Genomic DNA, 6,000 nt, shown 5'->3' on the forward strand with positions numbered 1-6,000 from the left:
AAGCTATTGTATTATTCATTGTATATTCAAATCAATTTCTGATACTAATAGGTTCATATTTAATCATTCCTGAATAATTAAGTGTATAAAGAAATAGGCTATATTTTGTGTTGGATCAGATACATGTGTCGTCAGTACGCAGCAGACACACACACCTAAACGATTTAAATATATACGTATCCTGCCCAAAAATGCCCAACATGAAGTAAAAATGAATTTACATACAACATTAAAAAATAATCCTGTTTGATTGATTTGCTTCAAATCGGATGGTTTTAGGTCAGTGGTTTGCATGTGACTCAAAGGTGCTCTCTGCTGGTAGGGAATAGTAAGATATGACTGATCAAACACTTCTGTTGACTTCACTGTCTTTTGGCAGTTTAGAACGTGATGAGTGATCCAGTCATATATAGATCAGTGTTGAAGATCTACTACAGCAGATCTATCACAGGCCACAAACATGTGATGTGTATCAGGAGAGGATCACCGATAACACACACACACACACCTGTGTTGAACCTGCAGTTCCTCTCAAAATGAGCAGAATTACTGTTGCATTAAGACAGACGTCAGTTAAATAAAACTATCCAGAGATGGTCTGAACCCAGATCATGTTCTCTGTTAGTGGATCAGCAGTCCAATGTGTTTACGTGCATAAACATAACATAGAGGCGGAGGCAGGCAAAGGCTCGTTGAAAAAGGGGATATTTATTAATGGTTTACGTTGAAGCAAAGAGAGAGGAAAGGTCTAAAACAGCCGATATAACCCCTGGTCCAGTTTTCCCTTTAGTTTGCGACCAAAAGTCCCGTGCTTGCTTCCAGCGTCACAACAGCATTTATAACACTCTGCTCATTAGGAACAGGTTTAAGAAATTGGCACCTAATAACAAAAGAGATGAAACAAGAAACGCTAGGGGCAGCCATAATTAGTACAAGCCATTACTTAAACCAAATAAAACTTGCAAATTTAACACAGTGTTTGGTGAATTCTGCTACATAATAATAGGCATTTTATTATATAGGGCTGTGCATGTCTTTACTCATGTACATCTCATCAGTAAAGACGCTCCTGTGTTCAGATCAGGATTGCCAGGTTTTCACAACAAATCCTGCCCAGTTGCTTCTCAAAACTAGCCCAATCTCGATTCCAGAAGATTCCCCGATTAAACATTGCTTCCTGGGGTTAAAATATAGGTTTTTTAGCAGGGTTGCCTTGGTATAATTAGCATTTTAGGGGCTAAATATCACGTTATTTGTATTGGGGTCGCTGTGACCAGCGGACATGAAAAACAACCACCACAGACTTGGCAACACTGGTTGGCATTTACTACACAGCCGTAATTCACTGACAATCTACACAACATCGATGTTAAAATCGCAGGCGATTCTTTGTCGATTTTGAAAGCGATTTTGTGTTAGTTGTCGGTAGACTAAGGCTCTGTGCAGTTACTGCCGCTCCACCTGAACCAGTGTTGCCAAGTCTGCGGTGGTTTTTCAAGTCCGCGGTTTGAAGCAATCCCAATACCAATTATGTGATATTTACCCCCTAAAATGCTAATTTTACCAGGGAAACCCTTTCCAAAAAATTATTTTTTAACCTCGGGAAGCAATTTTTATCGGGAAACCTCCCGGAAACGCGATTGGGCTAGTTTTGGACTAGTTTTAAGAAGCAACTGGGCAGGGTTTGTTGTGAAAACCTGGCAACCCTGATCTGAATGCACATGCTGGAGATATACTTCTAATTACAGGAGCGTCTTTACTGATGAGAGGTGCATGAAAATCACATTCGATTTTTTGCACAGCCCTATGTATCATAACTAACCTGCTCTGTCTAGTCTGTTGGTCTCCGTGTCCTCTTTGCTCCGTGGTTTTTCTTTGCCTGAAAAAATTGATATGTGGCGTGAAAGCGTGTGAAAAGAGTCAATTGCGTGTCTCACGGTGAATGCTTGAGAGTTGGCACATTAGTTCTCAAGCAGAATAAAGGACAGGTTGATTATTGCTGTTTAGCGTTTGTATTAATCTATGATGTGTCCCTGTTTGCGTTCAAGGACATAAAAAAATAAATTAAAAGTTATACGTGGACCAAGGTGTCTGAGATTGTTCATTTTAAGTAAAGGATCCTAATATTTCGTCCACAACAATATTTAATGAGGTTATAACTCCTTGTGGTTAGTCTTGTGCTTTGCGGCCGCTTTAAATACAAAATAAGCATTTGATCTACGTCAGAGCGTCTGAGCGCTCACAAATCGTTCTGCAGCGTCGTGAGCAGAGCGGCAAGAGCGATTTTTGACGCTCTAGACGCCGGCGTTGTGAACGCACAGTTAGGCTTCGGCTATGGCTGTAGTGTTGTTGTGAAAGTAGGGGCGGAGCATAGAGACTATGCCGTTTCTCGTTTGTTACTCTAGAGTAGACCAATTCACTTTATTGAGGCATACTGCCCCCATCTGGTATGGAATGTGGAGTATGACTTGATTTTTTTTGCCAAACATTACAGATGGCACTTTTAAGTAACGATGTTATTTTTTTCAGTAACGCGGTAATCTAACTAATTACTTTTCCCGTTGTTACAACGCTGTTAACGTTATTTGAACGTTAAATGCGGTGCGTTACTATGCATTTATTTAATAAACTATGCATTTGAACGCACCCCTGGCTCACACAGCGAGTCAGCAGGTGGGTTAATGACGAGATAAGCGGTTGTGATTGGCTAAGACAGAGTCATGTGTTTCATGGTAGCCAATCAGAGCCAGTGTTTTTACACATGCCGGCCAGTGGCGCCAAACACACACACACACACACACGCAACAGCTACACAGAGATTTGCAGCAGAGACGGCGAGTCAGGAGCAATCCGATGAAAAGTTGGCATTTTCAAGGTGAAGATATAAGCACTACTTCAAAATCATTGTGGTCAAAGGCAAGAACGTGCATGTAATGTGTACACCCTTTCTTAAGATAATACTTGAAGTGCAGGATAAAACTCTTGCTGTCTGTTGACATGCAATAAATATTGAAAGTTATGTACCTGTCTGTTCTACTCATTTCAACTGACTTGTAAAAACTGCAAAAAAAAAAAAAAAAAGTACAAATTATCTGACATGTAGCAACTTTTTTTTTTTTTTTTGCAGTAACGCAAATAGTTACTTTCCCTGGTAACAAGTTACTTTTATTATAGAGTAATTCAGTTACTCAGTTAAACTCAGTTACTTTTTGGAACAAGTAGTGAGTAACTATAACTAATTTCTTTTTTAAAGTAACGTTCCCAACACTGCTGATAGCTGATTTTGCAGCTAGGAAATGTAAGCGTGTGCCTCTGTAGGGCCTCTGACAACTGATGGTAGTGAAAATGTTTAATATAGTTCTATAGAATAGCAGAACGGTCTCTTTATAGAGATGTAGTCCCTCTGTCGAGTAATTTCTACTGTGCAGGTATGCATGGTTATTTGCAGTTTAAAATGTGCACTTTAAAATTCATACTTCATAAAATTCATACACTTATACTGTTATTTGCACTAAACTTTTTTGCACTTTTAACTTGCTGTGTTCACATTGTTCAGTTCCAATTATTCATTTGCAGCAGTTATTTTGGAAGTAAAGAGAACCTATCTAAGAAATTCTGAATGGTAGTTATTTCTTTGGTTGGTGGTTGGTTGGGGAGGGGGGCACCACCAAGCATTTGTGCTTAGGGCACCCAAATGGCTAGCGCCGGCCCTGATAATAGGAAGAGCCAGCATCAAAAGATCAATTAAATATATCACTATGAATGCTTAGCTGTCACAAGCTAGTTATCTCTTTGTTAACTTTCCTCATCTCCTGCTTAAAAGCCAGAAATATCTTCAGATGCTTGAGAATCATGATCTAATGAGCTTTTGCCCGAGTTTCTTTTAAATTTACTTTTGACTTTTGTCTTTCTTAAAAAAAATTATATTTAAATGTTCAACTGTTTAAACTTGAACTACAGCTTTTCATTACAAACAGTGTTTGATAATCTTTAAATGTTTTGTGATGTAATGCACATTGAATTGATTCCAGCTTCATCTTCTCTTCTGCAGGTTTTTGGGTCCTGCTGCAGATGAAGGCTGTCAGTATGTGACTGGAATTGTGGGTAAAAACCCGTTACTCCTGAGAGAGCTGGATCTGAGTGAACATGAACTAGGAGACACAGGAGTGAATCAGATCTCTGCTCTACTGCAGGATAAACACTGTACACTCAACACACTGAAGTGAGTATCTTACATCATTTCACATGTTACATGACTAGTAATGTTACAGTCCTCTATTTTAATTCTCATGTGAGTCTGACCTCACGTTATAAAGCTTGGAAGAGCCTGGACATTTTTAATATAACTCTGATTATATTTGTCTGAAAGAAGAAATTCATAAACATCTAGAAGTCTTGAGGGTGAGTTAATCATGGGGTAAATTTCATTTTTGGGTGAACTATCCCTTTAAGTGCACAGAGGTTGGAGAAAATAATGTTAACACATTAGAAATAGACAGTATTTTATTAAAGTGTTCACTGTCTTTTGTCTTTAATACAGCTTAGAATAGATTCATACAACTTTTGAATAGACTTCAGGTAAATTTAGTTTCTTGCTTCTGCTGTGACTGCTGAATGTGTTCATGTTTACTGACTACAAACTGAGGATTGAAGACTAATTGAAAAAAAGGCAGGGTCAGTCTGGTTTCCACTGTCACTTCTGGGTCTTCCTCTGGGACAACGGCCAGGGTTTTTTGGCCAACTGAGTCTCTGAGTTTAGGTTAGAGGAGGTTATGAATGAAGGAGGTGTTTCTCTGCGTCTGGAGAGCATCAGTGACGAGGATCATTTCATAAAGTTAAAGATATTAATAATAATAGCTCAGAACTCACTTTCAGACAGCAGCGAGTGTGTGAAATAACTTCTGTTTGAGATCTGATGTGGATTATGATCACCTTACAAGGCTTCATATCATCTCTCTGTCATCAAACACCAGATTAATGAATGTGTAACACAACTGAACAGAACCGGTCCAGACTGGGCTTTATTCTGTGCAGGCATTGCTTCTTCAGTCTGACCTGTTTCAGAGAAATATTACTGTACTTCACATCTACACACACAGACAAACCTACAGTTTTATTTAGATGTGCAAAGTTGAATCTGTGTAGCAAAGCTGATCAAGTCACTGAACAGAGCAGAGCGAATGCATTTACGTTGTAGTGATGTTCAGACCAGAATCAGTTTAAACACAAATACACAGCAGTCAGGACTTTTATTTTAGACAATATGATCAGTTTTAGACAAAAGATTAAATAAGTATTATATGATAGAAATAAAAAGATAGGAAAGATTTTAACACGTTTCACACAAGGTTGTTAGGAATTAAAACTTCATTGTATTTCTATCAAGAATCAGCAGAAATTGTACATAAATCATGAGAAGTGTCAATTATTTGATTAAATGAACAACTTATTTGTTTTTCTGTTTTGAAGACCAAATTGTGGAAAATTATCCAAAGGTGTTCAGACACTCTTCCTCTGTTTTTTGTTTTATCAAGACATTGTGATTTTATTAAATAGTTTTCTTCTATCTTCTCTCTTTCTCTCAATGTAGGTTAAGATGCTGTGTTTGACAGATGAAGGTTGTTCTGCTGTGACTTCATGAACATAACGTGTCTGATTCATTGTGTTTTCTCTTTCTGTCTTCAGTCTGTGTAGATGCAGTATTACAGAGAAACAGTGTCTCATCCTGACTTCAGCTCTGAAATCAAACCCATCACACCTGAGAGAACTGAACCTGAGCTGGAATGAACTACTAGGAGACTCTGGAGTGAAACACCTCAGTGATCTACTGATGAACACACAATTCAAGCTGGAGAAACTAGAGTTAGTATCATTATACTCTACAGCAGTTACAGTCAGATTAAAGATTACTGTTTACTTTCAGGAAAAGGAAAGGAAAGGATGTGACGTGTGGCCAAATATAGTGTCCCATACTCTGAACATGTGATCTGCATTTAACAC

The sequence above is a fragment of the Carassius auratus genome, unplaced genomic scaffold (assembly GCF_003368295.1).
Source record: "Carassius auratus strain Wakin unplaced genomic scaffold, ASM336829v1 scaf_tig00216618, whole genome shotgun sequence".
NCBI lineage: Eukaryota > Metazoa > Chordata > Actinopteri > Cypriniformes > Cyprinidae > Carassius > Carassius auratus.